This window comes from Lichenostomus cassidix, chromosome 5 (genome assembly GCF_008360975.1).
Source record: "Lichenostomus cassidix isolate B80296 chromosome 5, HeHo_3.0, whole genome shotgun sequence".
NCBI lineage: Eukaryota > Metazoa > Chordata > Aves > Passeriformes > Meliphagidae > Lichenostomus > Lichenostomus cassidix.
The window spans coordinates 4,758,365-4,784,414 of NC_139486.1; the positions used below are offsets into that span (position 1 = coordinate 4,758,365).

The following is a 26,050-nucleotide window of genomic DNA, read 5'->3' on the forward strand; positions in this document are numbered from 1 at the left end:
AGAGCAGGCTGTGTTTGGGAGCATCCCCCAAAGTGCCTTGGCCTGGGTTTATCTGTCTGGTCTTAGGTTGCCTGGAAAAACCCTGTGGCTCTCCAGAGGGACACAGTACATCTCCAGGCTGGGGGTGTTTGCTGCTGCTGTGATGAAAACCAGTCCGGGAACGGCGCTTCAGTGCGGCGTTTTTGAAGAGAGTCGGCTAAGGAAAGATGCCTTTAATAAGCTGTGCCTTCGGGGAACCCTTCTATCTCTGTCCCAGACTGTTTCTGCATCAAGATAAGGTTGCAGAGCAGCTGGATTTGTGCTCTGCTCTGGGAGGTGTAGGAGGGGGAAGGGAGATAGGATTTCTGTTAGGATGCGAACATTTATTACGATCGCTTTTATTTGTAAAGTAGCTACAGATAAGCCATGCACAGGTGATACCTTCTTGCCTGCATGCCTGGCTTTGCTGTTATGGACAAATGATGGTGAGAGTGATCTCAGGGGAGGGGGGAAAAGAAAACTCTGGGTGAACTTGCAGGGTTAGCTCCTGCAGATGTGCCGTAACATGCAGCAGACCACCTTTCTGCCCTGCTTGGTCCTCTCCTAGGGAGGCACAAACCAGCTTTTCCCTGAATGCCTTGCATTTTGCTCTCCATCTCCCCACTCCTTAAATTCCAAAAGCTCTTGGGTTATTTGTGGAAGTGCTGCTTTTTTTCTTCTCCCAGTGTGAAAATAAGAGGTGTGGGTCTAAAGACATGGAATGTTGTGCTGAAGTCCATGTGTCACATCAAGGAGGTCAAGGTCTTGTGGACCTCAACATCATGGCATGGCCAAACCAGTCACTTCCTGTGCTGGGGAAATTTGGGTCAACTTGGGAATCCTGAATCCACAAAGGTCTGGATCTGGGTGACGCAAGTGCCTTGCAGGGATCCGTGACAATTGCAAAAGCCTCGGAAAAATCTAAAACTGGGATGACTGGAAGATGGTTTTGATACTTGGGTGGGGACTTTGAAGAGAGGGGCTGGAACAACCTTCAGGGCTGGTGCTGTTTGGCTTTTTTTTGGATGCCCTTGTCTGAAAAGGAGTTTTGATGCCAGTGAGACAGAAAAATACCTGGTGGCAGGGTCTCCCCCAGACTTCATCCTGCTGTCGTGGGGCTGAGGCGGTTGGGAGCAGTGATCTGATGTGGCATGGCAGCCGTGCCCCGTGGAGATACCATCTCCTGGGAGGAAAATGTAAAAATAACCACGTCTCTGGCTGCGTCTTTGAGTTGCGTGAGACGGCAGCAAAGGAGGTGAAGGATGAAATGATATCCATGGAAATTACGCAGGAGAAATGAGCCTCTTCATAGGGGGCAGAGCTGAAGCAGCACTCCTGAAGACCATGAGGGAAATGTGCTCCTCCTGTACTCTGCCAGGGTGTAGGGCACACACAGGAGCTGGGCTCTGGGGTTGTTTCAGAGGGTCCTCCATGGTCCCCTGTCATCCTCTTCCTCCCTGTGGGCTGAAGGAGGTGCAGTCCCATATGGGTGTCCATACCTCATCCCATGCTGTGGCTCCAGGGTCCAGACAGGTGACACAAACCCTTGCAAGAGACTGTGTCCTGCCCAAGGCTTTGGGAACCTGTTGGACCCACTCTTCCACCTCTTTGCTGTGTATTTTCCTTTTCAGAACTATCATGGAGCAGGTCTGTTCCTCCATGGGGGTTCACTAAAGTGTGGGACTGGGAATAAATCCATGGGAGCTGAGCTGGATGGCAGCCGAGCTCTCCTGGCGTAAGCAGGCTCAGCTAATTTAATCTGCGGTGGACATGATCTCTTTTGTCTTCCAGTGGAGCTAAATATATGCTTTGAGTTGTGGTTATGGAGGTTAACTCCCTTTTTTGATGATGGAAAACTCACTAACACGGGATGCAGCTGGCTGCCTGTGGATGGAGCCAGGAGCAGAGTGGGATTGGGGCATCCCATGGCCAAGCTCTCTCCTGCTCACCTGTATCTGGACCATGGCCAGGGTGTGGGATGCTCGATGGGCAGCTGTGTGGATGTCTCCAGCTCTGGGGCTTTGTGTGATGCAGATTTTGGAAGCACTAGGAATTCCAGCATAGCCATAAGCTTTGTCTGTCAGGTTTTAAAGTTTGGTGGCTGAGCTGCACCTACCTGGGCATGGCTGATGGCTTCAGGACAGAGAAAAGGTCCCTCTCCATCTTTGCAGAATTCCTAGAAGCAGCAGTTTGGTATTTCTGGATGCAAGGGAAAATAAAAAGCTGCTGTTGGCCAGCTTGAGCAGAAATTGGAAGACATTTTAGTCTCAGACGCAAAAGGGAAGTTAAATGCCGGTGGTGAAATTTAATGTGTTAGTCCAAAGGTGCCACCTGGGAATGTGTGTGCCTGGGATTAAGATCAGGAAGTTGTGTGTTGGGGGATGCCTGTTTCCATCCTGTCTGTGTGGGTGCTCTGCCAGAGCTGCTGGATGGATCTTTGGCTGCTTTATCTCCTGAGGTTTGTGTGACAGCATGTCAGATTCTTCTGTGTTTGGCCTCACAAGGGTCCTTGAAAGACTAAAAAGTCACAACGACAGGTAAAATGTGCTCTGCATCTTCCCTGCTGTGCTGGCCTCAAAGCCAAGAGACGTTTTATCTTTTCAGCCCTCACTATTGCAGGCTTCAGAGGAGCCAAGAAAGCAGTTCATCAGGAAAGCTTTAGTGAAATGTGGCTTCAGGGTCCCCAATATTGGCAACTTCTGAGTTAAATATGCAGTGTCAGCCATGCAAGTGTCTTGTGCAGGTAATTGCTGGAGGTTGGCAAACCTCTACTTCCCATTTGCTGACCTTCAGTGTGTAACCAGCTTATCTCTGAGCAGCTGGATTTAACCCTCTTATCCACTTCTGTGCTGGTGGTGTGGTGTGCCAGCCCTTCACACTGTCCTGCTCCTCTGGCCCAGGATGCCAGGAAAAGCCTGGATGACTTCTGTGGGAAATGGGTGGTTGCCTTTCCTGGATGATTACTCGTGTTATTTAAAAAGAAACAAAACAAAAAATGCACCAGCAAACTCCTGGATCAGGATAATTAAGCCAATTGAAGTGTTTAAGTGAATGAGTTTCCCTTTAATTAAAAAAATATATGTATCATCATGATTCCTAAAATAATGAGCCAGTGACCTGCTTTATCCCCGATTTATATTACAGATGGAGAGGGGAGGTAAATTATCATAGAAGCATAGAATGTCCTGAGCTGGAAGGGACCCTCAAGGATCACTGAATCCAGCTGCTGGCCTGCGCAGGACACCCAAAGAATCACACCAAATGCCTGAGAGTGTTGTCTGAATATTCCTTGAACTCTGTCAGGCTGGTGCTGTGACCACTTCCTTGGGGAGCTTCTTCCACTGCCCATCCACCCCCTGGGGGAAGAACCTTTTCCTATTACCCAACCTAAACCTCCCCTGACACAACTTCATGCTGTTCCCTCAGGTCCTATCACAGGTCGTGACAGAAAAGAGATTGGTGCTTGCTCCAAATTGTAGATAAAAGTAGGGGAAATCAGCTTTACACTTGAAAGATCAGCTCCTCATCTTCTGTGGCAGTGCCTGAGTTTGTTAGTTCAGAGAAGCAGAGAATTGCTCACCAGGGGCAGGACAGTTTGTCCTGTGCTGGTGTCTCTGGAGCAGAGCAGCTCTCCACCAGTTTTCAGCTCAGAAAGGTGAGCTCTCACCTCCCTGCCCTTGCATGGTCCATAAGCCAGCAGGATGCTGGAGAGCCAGGAGCTGTGCTCTGGGGCTGGGAGGAGGCAAGGGACCACATCACACTGCAGATTGGGAAATCCATTAGCATTTTATCCTGCAAAGCCAATGCATATGGGAATGGCAGCCCCTCAGTGGTGGATTAAGTGAATAGATGTGACGAGACATGTTTATTTATCAGAATACAAATCAGTGCCGAGGGAAATGGGGTGTGTTTTGGGGAAGGGGTGAGGCAGCGTGGCAGGGCGTAGGTGATGCCATCAGCAGGGACCACAAACACAGCTGTACATGCCTGTGTGCCCTGCTAACTTGAACTCATCGCTGCTGGGAGCCTCTGCCTCTCAGACTGCTGCCAGAGACGCTGTACTCATTATTAATCTGCTGAGATAATTGTAGTTTGAATGTTTCCAGCGGGGGAGTTCACAGGAAGAGGAGGAGGCATTCCTAGAAGCCCTCGGTGGGCACCATCCTGGAGGCATCCAGCAATGTGACTCAGCATCTTTGCTGGTGGCGTTTTAAAGCAAGCCTCACACTGGTGCTGATTTTCAAAGCTAGGAGGTGATCTGAAGGCAGTGATTTGGAGCTGTGGAAAGCATTTTGAGCTCTGATTAGCAAAAGAGGCAGTTTGGGAGCAGGGCTGCTGCTGAAGCCATGGTGGAAGGGCAGTGCCTGACCCTGGTTTGGCTGATGAGTGTGCAGGGAAGTGCTGCACATGCATAAAAGCTGGGAAAATGTTTTGTGCTGGGAATGGGAATGCTCCTCTTGCCTTTTCATCAAGAAGCTATAAAATGGCATCCAGCAGCTCTTCAGCCCAGCAAACAGCCCATGCCTGGAAGCCAAAGCCAGGTGCATGCTATTCTGAACAAGGCATGGGGACATCTGGATATTTATTTATTTTTGAGCTGCATTTCAGCCACTGGAACAAACACTTGCAGTAAGTGGCCTTAGCCTTGGCTCAGTATCCTGCATGCAGACCACAGGCAGCCCTGAAGGGAGCTTGAGCTTGATGAAAGCACATGAAGCCATCAGTAGCAAGAGAAACAGGTAAGATTAACAAGCTGCAGCATTTGGGAACCCCATACTCCAGGTGAAATCACTTTCAGAGCGAACACTTCTAGTATAACTTCACAGGGCTGGAGGAGGACAATGCAGAAGGGAGCCACATGGATCTGTGCCCCATCTCACCAGGGAGACAGTCCCACCTCCCCATCCCACCAAGAGCAGACCTTGGAGGGGTGGCTGGGGCAGTGTTTGGGATGCTGTTGGAGGCAGCAGCCTCTGTGTCCCATCCCAGCTGGTGCCTGCAGCCCTATGTGAGCCAGCAAGCAGGTGTGGATGGAGCTTCTGCAGATGTGAAACTGCAGTGTTTTTCCTACTTGCTTGCAAAAATCATCTGTTGGCTCTGCCTGCTGTGGGGCAGAGAGGTGGGGACCAGGTGAGATGTGACACAGCTCTGCAGTGGCCTCTGTGTCACCCTCCATCAAGCCCCCCAAAGCCCTGTAAGAAATGTCAGCTCTGAAAAAGTGGTTTCTTCTGGAATGTGGGACTGAAAGGAAAGCACTGCAACCTCTCACTGCCGAGGAGAGTCCTCGTTTTGTCTTGTCCCGTTGATCTGAATGAAGTAATTTATAAGGACATTTTCCATGAATCAATAAATCCATGCTTGCTGCTGTGCCTGGGAGGTTTAATTTGCTCTAGATACTGCACGGAGTATCTCTGTCCTGAATTGCACTGCGAAGTTCTCCTCTTTGGGAGAGGATGAGGATACAGCTGGATCCTCTGGGAACATGCTGCGAGCATCTGACGGTGCCTGATCTATCTTAATTGTGCACCTTCTGGTGTGGGCTAGAGTTCAGGGAGGGTGTAAAGAGCAATAGTTTCCCCGTGTGTGGAGTCTGAGGGCTTAGTCTGTTTTGCCAAGCATTTCCTGATGTTACAGATCTTGTGGAACTTGAAGCCAAAAAAAAAAAAAAGGGGGAGGGAGTGTTGGCCTTTGAAGGAGACCACAGTATGGAAATCTGGGTTACAGGTAGGCTTTCCTTTCACATCTCTGAGTGATGCTTCCTCTCAAGAGGAATTGAAAAATTCCTGTTGCTCTGCACCGCCTCTCATTCCAAAAGCTGCTTTTATGAGCCTCTTGGAAGCAATGCATGCATGTTTACAAAGCCTGCCACTGGATCTGCCTGGCAAAAGAGAATTCAGAGACACAAAGGTAACCCCAAACCCCCCAGTCTTGAGCTTGTTTCCCTTGCTTTGTCCAAGCACTGTGGCCTGGTGCGGCTGGAACTGTGGTCATGGATGGGTGAATCCTGCTGCCAAGACTCGGGAGGGGACCTTGCTTTCTGCTTTGGACTGTGGGTTTGGGGTTGTTCCTGACCTCTTCTTGTGCACAGTGTGTATTTTGAAGCCTTCTGAGCTGATGAGCATGGACTGGGTCAGCCATCTCCATGAGCACCTAGAGCCCACCTCTCCATCCTGTTCCTGCCTGACTGAGCCCCAGGGATCCCTCCACTTCTCCTCCAGAGCAGCTCTGAGACCATTTTGCATCTCCTGGAGGTCAGAGCTCAAGCTGGAGAATCCAGAAACGTTCCCAGAGCCAAAACACGCCATGGCGAGGGGGTGTGTGCCTGGTCTCTGCTTCTCATTTCCTTCATCGCTGTGAGAGCAGTGGAGCTGCACATGGGGTTTCAGCAGGGTGTCCCCTCTTTTGTTCCTATATATTAGAAAAGTCTGTGCATGTGTTTATATTTAAAAACAATATGTGTATATTTCAGCGTGGCCGTTTGTGAGCTGTGCCCCTCGGGGCTGGTCTGGTTGGGTGAAAGAGGGATGTAGCTCACAGCTGCCTACCTGTTGCACTGGCAGCTGTGTGATGGTCCTGCTGGTCCAGCCATTCTGCACTTGGAAATAACAGGTGTTGGCAGGGAGTGATCCCAAACCTGCTCAGACCCAGCTAGGGAAGGCTCCCTTTGATGTGAGCAGGCTTTGGAGTAAGTCTGGCAGTGCCAGTGGAGAGGCTCTGTTGCTGTTATTTATATCAGGCCTTCCCATGTGTGCCCATCTTGCATTTTCCAAGCCCTTTTTCCCACATGCTTGCTGGTGTGTTGGAATGAAACAGATGCAGCTTCTGGTGGCAGGGCTGGATGTTGGACTTGTTGCCCATCCTTTGGGACAGCAAACACAAGGTCAGAGCATGGCTGTGCCAATGGCAAAGTGGAGCAGCCATATAAAGATGTCATTTTAAATAATTGCCATAATGGCTTCTCCTCCCTTTCTTCCACCCCTTCCCCATGTTCTTCCCCTTCACCACGTCCTTCCCCACCCACAACCTGGGGGCTGCCTGGATCTCTTCAGGATTTATGTTAAAAGGGAAATGCTATGTGCGTAATTAAACCGTCGTACTGCTGGATGGAAATGGGATTTGGTGCTTACCGCTGTGCCTCTTTCTCATGCGTGAGGGTGAACTGATTGATTACTGAGGTTTGAGATTAAATATTCCCCTGAGCTCCGCTGGCATTTAGTGTGGTGGGGGGAGGGCAGAGGGAAGGGATGGAGGGAAATTATGTTTTTCCTCCAAGGCAAGGAGAGTATGGGAATGTCTACTGAGCACATCCCCCTGTCTTGGTCTGCAGTGCTGGCTGAAACAGAGGCTCCTGGTGCTGGTGTCTTGGGCCACAATAAAGCAGGTGCCTTACTCTGCATCCGTGATGGTGGATGAGCTGCTGGTGGGCTTTGAGTTCCTCTCTCTGCTGCACTGAGCATCCCATTGCATCCTCAGCTGCATCCCCACCTGCCCACATCTCATTCCTGGCTCCGATCCCTCCCCGCCTAGCAGCGGGGTAGACCAGCTTTCCCCGCCTTTCTCCGCAGAATCACACTCTATTTATTTATTTTCCTTAGATTCTTTTAATCCGAAATCCCCTCTGTTTTTGGTTTCGATGGGAAGGGAGGAAAAACCCCTACACAGTGCGTGGTGGGAGCCTCGCTGTGCGGCTCAGGTTGGAGACGCCGCCTTCACCCGCTTCCCTTGAAGTCTAATTTTAGCTGAAGGCGACGGGATCCCTCCAGGGTATGGCAGAGATTTCCTATCAGCTGCCTAGACCTTCAGAAACATGCACACAAACAAACACAACACAGAAGCACTTGGGTTTATTTGGGTGAATTCTTTCAAAAAAGAGGGTGTGACTTTATTTTTTTACGAGCAGCCCCTGCACACGCTGGCTTTGTTCTGCTGCAGTCGGGTATTTCAGGTCTTCCAAGATTTAATCGGAATAATTAGTTACTGTCTGTTTGTACCTTCTGTTTCTGTTGCAGGGTTACCAAAGGGCGTATTTATCTTCCAGAGGGCTGCCTAAGTGTCGCTTAATCATTAAAGCATCTGATTTCCTCCAAGTTATCTGTCATGAGGCTTATGTAAGTAAATAAATAAATAAAAAAAATGAAAGCGGGGAGGGTGGGGATGGTGTTGGTGGATTCTGCTTGGGGGGGTTTGTAAGGATTTTTCCTGATTGTCACGGGTTTAATTGTGAGTTGCCTGTGGTTCCCAGCCCGTCATGCGGTGATCAGAGGACTGAGTGTTTGGATTGGCGCTGCACGACCCAGCCAGTTTAATGAGGCTGCTTCCAGCCAAGCCTTCACCCCGCTAAACTGGCAAGAGCTGTGCTGCTCCCTGTCATTTCAGGAGCAGAGGAAAAAATGTCCTTGCAGAAATAAAGGGCTTTAGCTTTCACTCGCACGGTTACGGCTTTGACTCCTTAACCCAGTGGTATCCCTTATAAAAATCACAGGTCTGTCTGGAGATAAGTTACCACTGTAAGCTTGGCAGGATTGGAGATTGGGTGGTTTTCAGCCTGTATTTGCACATTTGGTTTGGGAAGGGGGGCTGTTGGTGCACACAATTGCCATCTCTAATGCAGGAGATGGGAAAGACACAGGAAGTCATGGCAGAGGAGAGTGGGATGGCTGGGAAACCTCATGGGGAGAGCAGTGAGGTGCTGAACCCAGCCCTGGTTGGTGTCTGTCACCCGACTGAATTGCGTGATATTTTCCCTTTGGTGTTTAACACTGCCAGCAGATGAGTGGCTGCTGTTCTGATGGCAGTGTGAGGCTGGGCAATTTGCTTTTTTCCCCTTGGTTTTTCTCTCTTCCTGAGCTGGGTGGTAGGGGTTGGGTTCTGAGGTGTTGGCTCATCAGCTGCCTTTGCTGTCTCATTTATCATGTCCAATGTGCAAACTCTGGGAGTCAGGTTTTGGGACGCACACAGCTTCCCTCATGGGTTTAGATCCTTTTAAATTCAGAAGCAGCCTTTGACATCAGCTTCTCTGCTTTCCTGTGTGATAGGGACCATAAATTTTTGAGGTTGGTGGCTTTGTGTTAGCCCTTTTCAGGCTGATGTATGCATGGCTGTGCTTTGCTCTTCTTCCCTGGGAGAAGTTCCTGAGAGGGAAGGGGCTTGGATGAGGACAAGGTGGGGTCAAAGGTATCTGCAGGGCTTTGGTGGCTGCAGTACACTCAGGGAAAATTGCTTGTGTGAAGGCTGAGGTTGAAATCCATCTTCTCTCTGCAGTTGTTGGGAAGAGTAAAGATAAGCCACAGTGATGATGCATGTGTTGGACTCTGCTGTGGCAGAGCTGAAGCTGGGCATGTTCCCCACATCCTGTCCCAGCTCCAGACTGAAAATTTGGAGAGATGCTGGCAAATCCTCTGTCCCCTCTGGGACAGATGTGGTGGCTGTCACAACCAGCACAGTGTTGCCAGTGGCCTTTGCTGTTCCTGCTCCGGTGTGCATGGAGGTGGGAAAAGTCTGATTTGATGGAAATACTCTTAAGAAATCCTGTCAACCTGATCTTTTCCTTGATGTTTATCCAGCTGGAAAGCTGGTGGAAGTTCAGACAACACTTCCTGAAGCAATGGGAATGTGTGATGTGCAGCACAGCCATTGCTCCTGCCCGGCATGGTCCCTCCAGCCACAGTGAGGGATGCTGGAGGGGGTGGCAGGTCTCTAATCCCCATCCTGCTGGTGTGTGCCTGCCTGCTTCACTCAGCTTTTCACAGATCTGCTTGCTTTGGGCAAAGGGGAAGGTGGGGAGAAGGAGCAGAGCTGCTGGGAGTTGAGGAGGGTGAAAGCATGGAGGGGAAGGGAGGTGACAGAGTCGTGGAGATGGATGCTGGGAGAAAAAGGAGATGACGTGGCTCATTTGCCTGGTGCTTTAGAAGTTGCTTAGTTAAATTAAGTGTTCACTAGGGAGCCTCATTTGGTTTTTAAATAGCTTTGGAGCATGTGAATGTTCTATGTTGCTCTGTTCTTTCTGCAGTGAGAGCCACCTCCTGTCCCCATGTCTCTCTGAAGAATGTCCCCCTGTTAATAGTCCACGTTTGGATGTAGGAGGGGTAGCTTGGTGGTCACATGCTTTCAAAAAGCTCTTCCAGTTCTCCCCAAGCTCCTCATCATTCCAGACCATTCATCCTTTCACCTTTTCCAGTCTGGATGCTGTGAGCTCTGGCAATTGGGATTGACCTCAGGTCTCCTTTCCTGCAGAGGTCATGGCATGCCAGGAACTCTGGAGTCCTTTACACAGCACCAGCTGGTCTGGGATGAGCTGGCTGGTCTTCCACTACCTCTCCTTGATCATCCCACTTAAGGCAGAGGTGATGCCCCTTTGGCTTTCCTATTCTTTTGCAGGGCTGTGTATTTCTTCTTTCCTTTCAGCCACCTGAAACTTTGCTCCAAGAGACTGGAGAATGATTTTTCCTGGAATGCCTTATTTCCCTGATTATCCCTTGGTGGAGAGCTGGATGTTATTTGTGCACTTGATCATCCTGCAGCCTGGTGAAGGAAATTCCTAGTGCTTAGTTTTATTTAATTTCTGTAGAGAATGAAAGTATCTCAAGCTGTTTCCTTTTCTTTGTCTCCAGAATAACACACTCGGTGATGGAGGGTGCCAAAGGCAGGCACAAACCCTGAGGAGGGGGATGCAAATGATGTTTGCTCTCCAAAAAACTCTGTCTCAGTCAAGGATGTGGAATATTGCCCGTGCCATAGCCACCCTGGGGGTTCAGCTGTGTCCCCCCATGCAAGCAGACGTGGCCACCAGGTGCCACTGAGGTGTCCCCAGACATGGGGCTCCCTCCTTGCTCTCATCCTCCCCCATGTGCCCACCAGCCACTTCCAGACGTGGTGGGGGAAGGTTTGGGAGGAGCACACCCCGTTTTCCTCATAAAACTCCAAACAAGAGGCTTGGCCTGGTTTAGATTTTAAAAATAACTTGCACATTTGGAAGCTAAAGTTTCAGAAAGGCTCCGAATGGAATAATGGCTTTGATCGTGACAGTCCGAGATCAAGGGAGGGCTTTTTAGGTTTGCTGCATCAGCTGGAAAATATATTGTAGTGTCTAGACTTTATCATCCTCAAGAAAGTCTCTTTTGTTTTTTCTTACTCTACAAAAGGTCTAATCCAAAGCCCATGTACAGTTGATAGGAGGGGCTTTGATTGTGTCCAGGAGCATGTTGAAAGAGGTGGAGATGAGCTTTGGACTTTGAAGGCCTCAGACTCTGCTTTACAGGCACTGCTGTTTCTGATGAGACTGTTGGTGGGGATGGAAGTTGTGTCAGCAGTGGGGTGGGGAGGCTGAGGATGGGGACCAGCTGTGTGCCAATCCCCCCTCCCCAGAGTGGTCAGCTCCTGCAGCTGGGTGCTGCTGACACCTCAAGTGGTCATCCTTTGGCTGCTGTGTTTGTGGTCAGCTGCTCAGACCGGCATCTCCCACAACTGTCTCAGTTTTGTCTGTGTAATGACCATAAACATCCATATTTGATGCTGTGCAGACAGAACTTCAGCATTTTTTTGCTTAAGTGTAGAAAATACATGGTGTTCTCTCCTTATTGTTCCATAAGTGTGCTTAAAATATTTTATTATTTTATTGTATTTTTTTTTTTAATTCCAAAAGATTAGAGGCAGGGAAGGATCTTCCTGAGGTGCTTGGAATAAACTCAAAAGCCTGCCATGAAGGTGAGGACATCTGGCCACATGTGTTCATGGAGTCATTAAGGTTGGAAAACACATCCAAGATCATTGAGTCCAGCCTTTGATCAAACACCACCTTGTCAACCAAACCATGGTGCTGAGTGCCACGTCCAGTTGTTTCTTGAACACCTCCAGGGATGGTGACTCCACCACTGCCCTGGGCAGTCTGTTCCAGTGCTTAACAACCCTTCCAGTGATGAAATTCTTCTGATGTCCAGCCTGAATCTCTCCTGACACAGTTTGAGGCCATGTCTTTTTGTCCTGTCCCTTGTTCCCTGGGAGCAGAGCCTGACCCCCACCTGGCTCCACACTGCTGTTAGAGAGTTGTAGAGTGAGAAGGTTCCCCCTGAGCCTCTTTTTCTCCAGGCTGAGCCCTTCCAGCTCCCTCAGCTGTTCCTCATCAGACTTGTGACCCTTCCCAGCTCCCTTCCCTTCTCTGGACACTCTCCAGCTCTTCCTCAATGTCCTCCTTGTCTTGAGGGGCCCTGAACTGGACACAGCACTTGAGGTGTGGCCCCACCAGTGCCCAGCAGAGAAGGACTGACTCTTCCTGAAAGCCCACACAGCAATCAAGCTCTGTCACATTGGAATATGCCCTGTGGAGGAAGCAGAGGCAGTTTTTCTTCGAAACACTGTGTTTTCTGCACAGGGCTCTGGGGTGTGTTTTGGCAGGTGTGTCACTGGCAAAGTCACCACCAAGCATCTCCTTGGCATCTCTGCTGCAGCACAGCACCATGCTGTGCTCAATGCCCCAGGCTTTGGAGGGGTTGTTGCAGCCTAGTTGTGAAAGCTTCATCTGGAAGCTTTGAGAAACATTTGGAAATGTTTTGGAAAACATTTGGATTGAGGATGCCGTAGCTCTGCGCTTGGTTGTTTCACTTTGCTTTGTCCTTGAGCGACAAAACTGCTGTTGCATTTCTGTTTTTTCTTTCCATCAACTATTCTTTCAGACAAACTTATTTCCAGGGATAAATCACAGCAAATGCCAGTGTGAAAACAGTTTGTGGTGTAAAATGGTAATAAAATTGTGCTGGAAGGGATCTTGAGAGGTTACCTTGTGCCCAAGGGTAGTTGAATACACTCATCGGTCTGGAAAGAGATAGTTTTTGCTGGGAGTTGTTTTGTCATAAATTTGTCATAAATTATCTCAGGAGCAGAGGCAAAAATCTACGAAATAATGCTGTCAGTATGTGTGCACGAGCCTTCCTCAGTTTATTCAAATCATTTGCTGAATAAGTGTTGAAAATTAATGCTGGGTTTGTTCCCAGAGCTATTCAGAGTAATATTCCAGAGTAACCTTTTCCACGCTGGCGTACTGCAAGCTTTGTGGATGAATTGCAGTCACCCATTTTGATATGAAGCCATCCCTGTTTTGCCCCATTTCTTAGACAACCAGTCCCCAGAAGTCCCACTGGGATGAAGAGCAGGTTTTTCTTTGTTTCTTGTGAATTAATTGTGAGTTTTCAGTTTTCCAGGTGGTGACCAGCCCTGTGGAAATCCACAGCAACCTCTCCTCTTGACATCTGCAGGCTTAGATGAAGTTGTGAGATCCTGGGCAAGGATCACTAGAAATCCTCATCTGCTTTGAGAATGAGCCAAGTGATGACTTTCAGTTAATTTCTCTCCCATCTTCCTCTGTCCCAGCTTTGTGTCTTGAGCAATGGATCAAAAAAAAAATCTATATCCAAGAGCCCTAGTTTAATGCCCCACCTCTTAAAGGTGCTGCACAGCCCCATGGGGTTTTTTCCCTTGCTTCAGTTCCCCATTTTAGTGATGAAAGGTTTAGAAAGGGATTTACCTGTAACCAGCTGGATGCAGGCTCACTCTCCAGTCAGCATTGCATTGGTGTTGGAATCCACACAGCCCAGATGGTGACTGGTTTTCCTTCATCTGGTCGTTTTCCCAACCAGTTTACAGTAGGTGATAGGGGAATTCATCCCTCTTTGGCTGTGGGGAAGGCTTGGCAAGCCCCCCCTTGGCCCATCTGCACATTTAAAGTGAAGATGACTGGCATCAGCGTTATTGTTTGGCCAAACGTATGCAGAGATATCACGGCTTAGATTTGTTACAGATGGGTTTCTGGATATAGTCTAAGGCATTCTGCCAGCCAATTTTATATCTGTGTAAAAGTGATTGGCATCCCTATAAATAAAGCTGCTGGGGGATTATAAATCTAAATATACTTATTCATTAAATTATTTTTACATTTCCACTGGGTTGTCATCCTGGCTTGTCATTAGCAAGCCATGCTCGCTGCCTGTGTGTTATTCCCAGCTACAGAAATGCAGCTTCTGAGGCTTGGAAATACTTTTTCACTTGTGTGTGAGCTAGCCATGAATATCTGTATCATGGATCTCTTCACTAGGACTTCCTCACAGTCATCACTTGGAATGACCCTGTCCTGGAGAGTGCTGTAGAAGTGGCTATAAATACAGAAATGTGAGTTTTTCTTTCTTGGCTCACAAGTGAGCATCACTTTGCTGGGGTATTAAGTACCTGTGACGTGGTAAATACTATCTGTGTGGCTCCTTTGGTGCTGGGAAGGGCTCCCCCATAAGCTTCTCCACCCGTGTCCTTGGCCAGGGACTCTCACAGTTTCTTCCCTCTGGGCTGCAGGCTGGGCTGCATGGAAACAGGGGTCTTTCCACCTCGTTTAACTATCCCTGCTGGTTGTTTTTTTGGCTACAGGAGCAAGGAAAAAAATCCCCCAGACCAGTTCCAGGTGCAGCTGTGAGCTGGGAAGGTGCTGGAGGGAGAGCCTGGCCAGACAGCAGCACAGCCAGGCAGCAATGCAGGCACTGGTAAATCTGGCTTGGTCTTAGAATAGGCTGATGAGAACACTGTGAGCTGCAACCTCTTGTTTCTGGTTTTTTTTTCCCCTTCTCCTTTCAAAGCATTTGGTTATTAATTCAGTAAATGATGAAGCATAGAGCACATGTGCCTGAGCAGCAGAATATCAGCTGCTTCACTCTCCTCAGTAATAATGTGCATTGTTGAAAGTCAACCCATGATTTTAGTTTCCAAATGAAAGGAAGCTTTAAAGTCGGTCTGTCTGTCTGCTCCTCCTCCTGTCATTGACCAAAAAAAAAAAAAAGAAAAAAAGTCCATTGGCTGTTTTTGTCCTTCTTTCAGATTGGTTTTTCATCTCCAATATGTGGAGCTGCTGCAAGTTTTGTCCAAACAGGCATCAAGTTAGCAGGGTGTTGCGGAGGTTTTTTATTAAGGGATGCAATGAAACCTCAGGCAGTACTAGACACCGGGGAATACACATAAATGTTATGAACATCCAAGCCATAAAGAGTGCTTTAGTTGGATTTTCCACGTTATGAGGCACCAGAGAGCCCACGCTGCGGGTCTCTGCACAGACATGTAGGTGTTGCTGGGGGGATGTTCACCTCGGTGAATTCTCTGATGTCTAATAAATGTAAGTTCGTGCTGCAGCCTCAATATAAAAGTGGCTTATGCTGCTGAGATTCACAGAGGGAAATCTTTTTGTTCCTGTTGGTATTCCTAGCGCTGCTCACCCCACCAAATGTAGTTTCTGTAGCATAACAGGGTCAGCACCGTCTCGTAGGGTCTTCAGAAGTTGGTAGAAACATGTGAATGTCTTGACCTTTTTCTGGAGCTGATGGCCAGTCCGTGTGCCATTTGGCATTGTGGAGGCAGGGCAGGTCAAGCTGCTGGGATTCAGCATCCTGAAGGTGGGAGCTGGACAATGGTGTTGCAAACCTCACCATGTTCTATTCCCAGAACGCACAATTTGGCAGGAGAGCAGCAGATGGAAAGGAAATACCTGAGTGGGTCTTGTGTCCCTTCCCCTGGGTTATTTCTGGTGTTCAGTGGCCAAGCTGCAGCTGCATGGTGGAAGTAAGAGGTTGACATCTGGGTTGTCTCCTGGAGATACCAGGATTGGTTTGTGCAGAACAAATGTATGTCACAAACTCAGCAGTTATATGAATCATTTTGCCTGGTCCAGATCAGGACAGAGGTTACCTTGGCCAGAGCTGCCTGGTGCCAGCAAACAGGGAGCTGGTAGCCTTGGGAATGACATTCCCATGGTGCCTGTGTCCTGCTGCAGATCCTAATGCTGTAAGGTACCCCATTCCTCCCCAAACCAGTGACAGCACGTTACCCAGGCCCTGCTGTGGGTGCTCAGAGCATCTGTAAGGTAGTCTGGAGGTTATGGTGTGACCAGCTGGGCTTGGTGCTGCTGGGAGATGGGTCCTGCGTGGGTGTGAGATCATTTCATCACCTTGTCTCGGGGGGGAAGGGACAGACCGTGAAAGACCAGCCACCAGCCTCCCTGCAGGGATGTGATGGGGTGCAAACACAACTTGACATTCAGTGTGTTCCTGGGGAGCTGCCAAATGTTTGCATATCAGCCTGGCTTTTACTCATAGGTGTCAATCCTTTCCAGGCCTGGCTTCCACCACAGCCTCAATTCTTCACAATATTGTTTTTTTTTCCCTCTTTGTTTCTTTTTTTCTTTCTCCATTCAGTGCCTTAGCAAGAACACAGCTGAAGTGCTGGGAGCCCAAACTAAACCTGTCTATTACACATGACCCGATTAGACGCCATGGTAATAAGCATTTGAATCTAAAGCTAGATTAGGCAGGGAGCAGTCTGAGGCTGGATTTGCATAGCACACATTCCTTTTCCATAGGACGTGTTGGTAAATCTACTGAAAGTGAATTTAGAAAGCGCTGGCATGCGTCAAGTGCTCCTGCTGATGCATGGGTTGCTCTTCTCACTAGGCACTCAGCTGGGGAAAAAATGCCTGTGATTGCCTGGAAGATGCTTTTTTCCCTCTCTGCCTGCTCTCATGGCTCATGTTGCAGTCGATGGGGATGGGTAGCTCTTGCCAGCCCTGAAAATCTGCATTAATGCCGTTTTGAAAGTTTTTGCCTGGAGAGACATTTATTGCAGGGTACTTTCTCTTCCTGTGACAACTCTGGCAGTAGTGGAGTGAATCTGGAATTTTCAGGTGCCTTAAGCCAATTTGCAGCTTCTTCAAGCTTTCACTTCAATGTTACAGGTCTTGTGCTGGAAAATGCTGCAGAGATTTGTTATGCAAAAGCCAGTTAATTCCCTTCCCCTGTGGACATAAGATTGTGGATGATCTGAGGGTCAGTTTCTCTTTTGAGTTATTTCATTACCATGTGTTTAGGCCATCCAGACTGCAACGTTAATTTGGGAAAATGGGATGCAGAGGTTAGACATAGGTGGGAAAATGTTTTTCAAGGTTTAGGGCAGTGTCTGGGCAGCAAACTTGCAGGCTCTCTGTTCTAAGAAGGGGTTTGAGATGAAGATCGTGGGTTTCAAGATTACTTAGGCTTGCTGTGCCCCACTTGGTTATCCGTGGTGTTGTCTGAACTGTGTCAGAAGAAGAGCTGACAGTCTGGTGAATCCTCCCCACTGCTGGGTTGGGGTGAGGAGCAGAAAAGGCCTTGACTCTGTGCAAGTGCTGAAAAGCAGTAACTAAAGCATCTCTGAATTAGCAACACTGTTTCCAGCACAATCCCAAAGACAATTAACCTTTTTCCAGCCGAAACCAGCTTGGAAAGGGACAAGACTGCTGTGAAGGTGGTGAGGTGTTACTTGCAAGGCTTTTTTTTCTTTTATTTATTTATTTTTTAAATAGAAAGGGAGATGATCGTATAAATATCTACAGGGATGGGAAGCTTGTGTTGCACTTTGTGCTGGGTGCAGTGTGAAAACCTGCAAAGAAGAGAAATCCATATGTAGCTCTGGCAGGGATGTGACCACTGCTGCTGTGATATTGCCCTTTCCAGGGGGTTTCCTCACTGAAATGTTTGCTCAGGTGGGGTGGAGAGGCTCATTTTTGGAGCAGTATGTAGAGACGAAGGCAGGGAGGATGCCTGAAGCACTGGAGATGCTGTAGATGACCTGTTTGGACTCCAAGCTCTCTGGGGGAAACCAGATTTGGTTAAATCAATGCGCAGAGGAAAAACTAACAATCCTGTGCATGTACTCAGTGTGTTTAAATTCGGTTTGTATTGATGCTGCTGATGCTGATACTTTCCTGGATTAAGCATTAAAATAGCCTCTATTGATTTTTAAATGCACCCCCTTGGGATCTCCACCGGACTGACATTCCCCTCTGGATGCTCCAGCTGGGGAAGAGGAACCTTATTTTGGCCCATGTGTCAAAGATTCCCTCCCCTCAGTGAGAGGCCAGATAATTAGGCAATTAAAACCACCCATTAAGACACGTCCTCTGAATTGCAGGTGGTGGATTTGAGCAGCTGTCCTGGAAAATCGAGTCCTGCTGCCCTGTGGCTCAGGATGGTGCAGATCCATCCCGGTCAAAGCAGGGCTTTTGCCCTAAGCTACATTGGGTTGTAGCCACACAAAAAAATTATGACCAAGCCTTCCAGTTAATCTCACTGTCTGTTCTTGCCTGATTCTTTTTTTTTTTTTTTTTGTTTAAATGCAAACAGTATTTCAGTGAAATGTGATAAAAGTTGCTGGTTTTTTTCCCAGGCTGGGTGGGAGCAGGATCACATTGTGCCTGGTGCAATCTCACCATACATTGTTTTTCAGTGCTCATCTGCTGGAGCACAGAGGGGTATTAATGTCATACTGGAAGGAAAAGCAGCCAGCAGGCCTTTTCTGCCATTAGACATATTTATCAAGGAATTCTCAACCCCAGGTTTGTAGTTTAGGGGGGAAAATCACTCTGGATTAACATCAGAATTTAAAAACCTTTAAAAGGAAATCAGCATTGCAGATGGGGAGGCCAGCTGAGAGGCCTGACAAGTGTGTTTTGTTTGCTCTGGGCACCTTCTGTACTACAAGTTTAATGATATCTTGAAGTTTAATGATATTTAGCCATCAGGGTCCCTGCTGGGAAGGACTCCTATTTACAGCAGCCTCCATCCAGTTTCCATTTTGCCAGAGAAAGAAACCATCTTGCTACACATCACAAAATGCCCGAACACCTGTGGTTCCAGTAGCCTCACCTTAAGCATGGATAGTGCTAAAAATCTCCAAACACCACCCAAAAAAAGCCCTTTGGGACTCAGCCAGTAGCTCCGTGTTGCCTTGTTGTGGTGGTGGCCCCATGGCAGATGTTGCTGTGCTGATGGACTGGGAGCATCTGCTGCTGAGCAACTTGGAAATTCCACTTTGTGAAGCCAAACTAAGAGGCTTTAAAAGAGGGAAAAAACCCTGCCTGCCTTCAGCCTGTCTCACCCCCAGGATTACTGCTGAAATGGGGAGCAGTGAAATGGAAAGCTCAGCAGTGAGGGTTTGCATATGATAAATCACAGTCACAGCCTAAGTATTTGTTGGAGGAGCAGGGATGAAAAAAAAGAGAGGAATTAAAAGAAGGTTTTTGATTGAGCTATTGTTCTCCAGGAAAAGACTGATCGGCAAACAAATATCCTCCTCCAGTGGGAAATACAACTCCTCTCTCCCTGCTTGCCAGTCTGGTGGGTTTATATTAACAATATTTGCATCGTCAGAGGGAGTAGTCAGAACTTGTGATATCTGGGCTGGTCTTCACAGCTGGCATTAGCACCTTCTGGAGGTGTGCTGTGCTTTGAATGAGCAGTTTTCCCCCAGCTGGGGCCAGAAGTGGTGGAAATGGAGTGGGGCAGGATGGTGCTGGTGCTTGTGCTGGGTGATAGGGATGCAGCCAGGATGGCAGAGGATGCTCCCCACTCTGGGATGCTCAGCAAGGCTGTAGGAGCTCCCTGAGCTGCCCAGGGGTCTTGCATCCCTCCCTCTTCACTGGTTTTGTCCTTGAGGGCTGCCTGGACAGGGCTTGGCATCACCCAGCCTGGACACTGCAAAGGCTGCCTGAGAGACCAGGTTCAAATGGCAGAGGACAAATTCTGTGAAGCTCTTCCCTGCAAGGCTTCAGGCTGTCAGGAGAGCCCCGGGTCGGTGCTAATCCCTCCCTGCACATACCCTCGGCTCTGAAAGGGCTGTTTCTGCCCCTTTGAGCCCCTCCACAATGCAGCACCGACAGCTGCTGCCCCAAAACAAGAGCAGGGTGAAGGGAGCACCGTGACGGGCGGCCCCTCGCTCTGCCTTTCCTTTCTGCTGGTTTTTTTTTTTCTGTGTTGCCTTTTCAAACTGAGCCAGGACACGGGGAGGTCAGGGGAATGCCCCAGCATCCTTCCTGGAGAGCCCCCCTCCACCTCCTCCTCCCTCTGCCTTCCTGGAAAGTCTCTTGGGCTTGGACAAGTGCTGTGCCTGGGTTTCAGGATGCAAATCGTGCAGTACATTTAAGGGAGCAATATGTGACTTGAAAACTGTTTCTTCCTCGCACTGCCAACCCACCCCACTTTCTTGGTTTGATTCTGTGAAAAAAGGACTGCAAATCTGCCTGGTTTCTGGGAAAACGGGATGTGTGTGTCTGTAAAACTGGGTCATTCAGCACCCTGGTGAATATCAAGAAATATATATAATTTATATAGGTTCTCAAACTGGGTCTTGTCTGTGGTTCCATGTTGTTGTCCTTGTTTCTGAAATAAATGGTATTTGCCTGAGCTGGTCTGCTGGAGCTCCTGTAAGAAGTGGTCTGTAGTGGTTTGGAGGCTCAGTGCTCAGTTTGTCACTGATCAAATTTACCCTTTCAGTGGAGAACTCATGACCTCCAATGTTACTGTGCTTCTCAGCATCTAGATAGCTGGGAAACTTCCAGCAAGGTTTGGTTTTTAATCCTGAAAAACCAAACAAAATTTTGCTGCAGCAGCGTCTTCTGTGGTTAGATTTATATGTGCACTGAGCTGTGCACCACAGGGGATCAAGGGCTGTGTGGGGATCTCTGGACCAGCTCCTGATAGATGCTTCAAACCTTCAGCATCTTCCTGGATCCAAGCTTGTCTCCAAGCCCTGGGATGAACATCCTGCAGTACACCATCAGCCATCCCCAGCTCCAGATTTTTGCTGGCTTGCCAAAGCGAGCGGCGCTGCTCCGAGGATTGATTTCAGTTGGAGGCAGTTAAGACAGATCCCGTCTCACCCTGCTGTGCACCACGCTCTTCCCCCCGAAAACTGGATTACAGAGTCAGCAGCGTGTGCTTCCCTTGGCAGGGACCTCACTCGTGCTAGAGAGGCGACAGGCAAGCCAAGCCATGGTGCTTTCACAGCACCAGGGAGGTTGTTGCTCTTTTCCCCGAATAGCATCAACACCTCCAGGTGGAAGCCCCATGCAGACACATACAAAAGTCTCTCTCAACACTTTTTCTGCTTTTGATAGGTGTAAGTTCGAAGTGGAAAAAGGGGGGCTTTTCTGGTGTATTACAAATCCATGAAACTGTTTCTTTCCCTCATTGGCTCTGTGAATAAAATGGTCTAATTTTTCTTGCTGCACCCTGGATGTGGCCATCAAGCCCATGAAGCTCATCTGCCCTTGAGCAGAGCAAAATGTTTTCTTGCCAGACAGCAGGCCCAGATGTATGCTTCAGGATGTGACAAATGCCACAATAAAAGGAAAGAATAGAAAGAGGAGGTGACACATTTTAGGCAAGCACTGGGTTTTTGATGATGCTGGCAGATGGGGTTTTCCTGGAGTGAGCAGAGAGCCTGCGGCTGCATCCAGCTCCTCATGGCATCAGGGTCAGTGTGCTGGTGGCCTTCAGGTACCAGGTAGCCCAAGCAAGGTTTGGAGATACAAAACACTCTTTTTGTTGGGTTCATAAAGTATAACAGGATTTCTGGGTAGAGGAAGGAGGATCTGGGGTAATTCAGGACTTGGCTGGTGTATTTATAAATCCATGAAACCTAAGTCTTTGAGATTTGCTTATGCTGAGAATCACAGCTCTTGTGATGCACTGGTGATGACTCAGGCTCCTCCTGGCAGCTGCATCATGGAGAGGGTCCTGTCCCCATCCCCTTTGAGGTAGAAGGATAGAGAAAAGGCAGTCATCAAATAGTTTAAAGCCTTTTAGCTGAATGTTTTGGACTTTTTGCCTCCTCCTGACGAAATGCACTGTTTTCCACCAAACACAAACATTGCTCCCCTGTACAGCCTGTGCCTGAAAACAGCTTTACACTGGTTTTGGAAATCAACAGGGGAGTTTGTGGCCAAAAAATTATTCTGGTTTAAACAGGAACAGCTGTGCTGGGAATACCAGCACTATGCTCAGCACAGTGGAGGTGCTGGTGATGAGCTCAGATCCTTTAAGCTTCTGTGTTGGAGGGAAGGTGGCTCCTGCTTGGGGGAAGGCCATCCTATTTCTGAGCATTTCATCCATGAAATGGCTCAGTGTAAAACCTTTTATTTTTAAAGCTGAATGATGCTTAGACCCCTCTCAGTAAAAAGTGTTTTCTTGCACCAGCTTTGGTGCAAGCATGAAATGGAGCAGCACTTTTCTGTCTTGAGAGGGATTTGCTGCTGCCTCTTTGATGGGCAGAGCACCATCAACACACTATAGAGGGCTCACAATGAGGACCAAACCCAAGAAGAGGTTGGGTTACTGAGTGGAGCCAAGGAGGGTGCTGACTGTCTTGGATCTGTAAGGTGAAAAATCAAAACATGCCTGGGAAAGGCTTTGATGCTTCTCAGGGGATGCTGCAAACATACAGCTGATCTGAAAAATGCTATGGGAGCATCCAGCTTTTATTGCTGTGGGGGTCTGTGTGTGACTTAGGGTGGGAGGAAAATCATCTAGAATTGTTTATTTAGAAAAATGATGCAAGGTGTCTTGCACTGTGCCCTGTGCTGGGCCTTGCATTCATGGGGAGAAGCACCGAGGGAGGATGAGCATTGCTCAGTGATGGGGTTGGACAAGCACAGGGTGCAGTGTGTGGAATGCCAAATTCCTGCTTTCCATGTGTTGTAAAAAGGGGTCCAGGACACCTGGGTCTAACACTTGGTGACAGTGATGGTGTCTTCCTAAAGTCCTTGCTGAGTCCAAGTGCCTCCCAACCATCACCAGCCAAAGAGGTCACTTTGCAGTGATGGATGAGAGTTGGAATATTTCCATTGTTTGGGAGGATCCCAGGCTGTGCTGAAACTCTGCAGGGTAGTGGGAGGCAAAGCTTAACATGGCTCAAGATGCTGGAATTGGTCAGGGTGTAGCAGAGATGGTCAGTGAGCACTGTTACACTTGCACCAAAAACACTCCCTCCTTGTGCAACGTGCTGGAATAAAGCTCCACATTCAGAGAAAGAGCTCACTCAGGATCTTGCACCCTCCTTTTGGGACGGGAGCCAGGAAAACAACAAGCTAATATTCATATTTGAGGATTTAGCTCCTGGCTCCTGGGTGGGTTTGGAGGAGGCGGGTGTGAAGGGGAGCGTGTGTGCTCCTTTGCATGTGTTTGTGCCCTTGTTGGGTATTTTTAGGCTGCAGACCGCAATGCTGCAATACCGGTGCTGGCTCCAGACCAGCTGGTTGGGGCATCGGTCACAGACAGGCTTTGGCAGCTCGTTGCTCCACGCAGTTTAATTTAGCTTGCTGAGGAGGCTGTTGAATATGCAAGTGGTAATTGCTGCTCTCCTTTCCTTAAAGCAAAGGCGGAAGCGACACCAGGGTCCAGTTTTCTCCTAATGACTGATTTCATTTAAACACTGCTCAGGGCGATGTAGGCTTGGTGCTTTTCTTTTTAGGGCTGGGGAGAACTAAACTTGAATCTCTGTGTATCGCTGAGCCCATGGCCTCTGTCCATCCTGGTCACACACGTGGGCTAAGCTCCTTCTCTTCAGTCTGGGTTTCCAGGTTGAGCCCATCACACACACATTTCCACCCTTGTTTCTGTGAAAACAAAGTTGTTTGGGAATGATTCAGCCCCATCAGTCCTGCCTTGAGATTTGGGCTTGGCTACGAGTTTCCTCGGTGACCCTTCCCATCCTATCTTCTCTGGCTCCCGTACATGCAGGGGCAATTAAGCTTAATTTATTCTGGCCTGCTCAATAGTAGAGGCCAGAAGGCACCATTAGATCACAATCTGACTTAAATTTATTGATCTAATTAGCGGTCAAAGGTACAAGCAGGAGGCGAGAGCAGGACACTTAACATATGATGCGGTGTAGAACTTGTCCCTTCTGTTCTTCTTAACACAAGCCTCCAGATTGCCAGGGGCTGCTTCTTTTTCTTCTTGAATAACCAATTTCTGCAGGATTTGCAGGGGAGGAGGAGGCTGTGTAGCTGGACTTTGTTCTGACGATGCAATCTGCGCTGTCTGCAGCTCCCAAGGACCTGCCAGGGAGCTGTATTTTGATTTTGATCCATCATGTCAATGAATATTCATCAGCCTTCTGAAGGTTTAATGCTATTTGCCTGGTAGCTAACATATTCTCTCCCTAACCTTTTTTTAGCCTTGGTTGCTAATAACCTACAGCCCACTCAGTCTACATTATAGGGTGGTTTGGTTTTTTAAATTGTTTATAGATGAAAATGAGGAACCTCAATAGCTGCAGACCTGGAAGCAGCTCAAAAGTACCTTGTCTTGGTTGCTCTATGACTGTCTGCTTTAAACCCCAAAATAAAACCTTGCCTTTTGGTCTGTCATTCAGACTCCTCATAAAACATTGTCAGGAGTGTGTATCTCTGAAGAGCAGGTGTTGTTCTGATAAAGGCTTTCCACACGTTTTTGTAAGCCCAAGTCAGAGCTCACATGTAGCATGTAGTGGAAGAGGAGAATGAGTCTGTTTGCTCCAGACCAGCTGCAGGAGCAGGATCAGCCCCTGCTCTGGTGTGGCTGCACCCATGGACTTGGAATGACCAAGTGACCAAACTGTGCACATCTGAGGACCCAGTGTGGGTTGGGAGAGATCCTGTGCCAGGCTCAAAGCACTGGGCGGCCACCAGCATCTCCCCTTACCCCCTGCTCCTTATGACTCTTTAAAGGCCAAACCTGCAGTGTTTTCCTCCATGCTGGAGTGGACAGAAGTCTGTGTGCCTTTGGCTTTTTATTTCCCTCCCTTCTCTAGCAGAGAAGCTCCACAGCAGGTCCCCAAACCCTGCTGACACCGAGGGGATGCCAGCAGGCTGCTAATGGATTTGCTGCGGTGCTGATTGCCGGGGAGCCGTGATGAGAGAGCTTTCATGGCAGCTGAAATTCCTCCAGCGGCTGCATATTTCTACATCCAAGATGTAAAAATGTGAAATGAGATTTGGGGCCCTTGAGGAAGGGGGGACTCTCCAGGCTGGGCACAGAGCAGTTGCACAGCCTGGGATTATCCTGCGTGAAGATCCAATAGCTGTTTCCCATCGTTAGTGGTTCAGCAGATGATTACACCATGTGCTAAAAACGTGCCATCGAGATCATTTCAAGGGTCAGATCCTCTGTTAAAGAGCTGTGGGTAGAGCCTGAATTTTCTGCAAGATCCCTGTTTTCAGAGGGCAGTGATTGCCATGCTGTGGTGGTGCAGGGTCTGACCTCAGGACTGACCCCAGCCCTGGCTCTCCACAGGACACAGCAGCTGTTTATTCTGCTATATTCTGTATAAATCTATAGTTGGAGGGAATGCCTGGCTCCAGGGAGATCAGACACTCCTCTCCAAATGCTGACCTTTTTTCCCTGAGTCTCTTCATAGCTTTGTTAATAAATCTGAGTCATCCATATTTCAACCTTGGCTGTTTGTCCTGTCTCTTAACATCTCAGTGTCTTGTTTCCCAGAGATAAAATATGTGGGTGTGTAGCTTTGTTAGACAAATGTTTAGGCTTTTCAAAAATTCCCTACTTTGCTGGTTGATTTTTCTCACTAGAGCGTTTCTCCACAGTCCTCATCCTTGCAGGTGATCCTCCTTTTGTGTCACTGCCTTGAGAGTCCCAATTTTGGGGCAGCATTTGCCTGGTCCGTGCTGTTATCAGTCAGGCAGGGCACATGACTCCTGCCCTGAGCTTTGCTCCCAACCAGAGTTTCAGAAATCAGCAAAACCCAGGCAGCCAGGGGTGCAAGCAATGCCCGACGTCAGCGCTGCTTAGGAAAATCTGAGCTACCGGCACCGTGTGATTTTTATCAGCTGAGATCGCGTCTTGTAAATATTTACTGGAGCTGCAAGTAAGGTTTATCTAATTAAAGCCAAGCAAAACTTTCCATGAAAAAGAGCCGCCCTACTGAGGGTTGCTGGTGGATGTTTAGGGACACGTTTAAGAGCTGGGGAAGTGTGCAGGATATTTTCTCAGCTCTGCTGCTGTCTGTGGCTTGGGACATCGTGAGATACATGAAGTCTTCTAGAACTGAGTCACCCATGGTGGGGACCTGGTGGCCCCAAGCATATCCAGCTGTTCCTGGCAGCAGCCTCCTAAATTTGCCATACCCCTGACAAGAGGGGGTATGAGGTGTGGATATGAGATGGGGGGTGGCCTGGCTGCCATGGCACAGGGAGGTT

The 26,050-nt window shown here is 48.6% G+C and overlaps 1 protein-coding gene across 1 annotated transcript in view; it reads left to right on the forward strand.

Moving 5' to 3' along the window:
• Positions 1–26,050, forward strand: part of DAAM1 (dishevelled associated activator of morphogenesis 1) — an 89,619-nt gene that overhangs the window by 10,296 nt on the left and 53,273 nt on the right. The window contains exon 2 of the mRNA XM_085061082.1: positions 8,028–8,126. The gene's annotated coding sequence lies outside the window, so the exon portion shown is untranslated. The remainder of the gene's footprint in view (positions 1–8,027; positions 8,127–26,050) is intronic.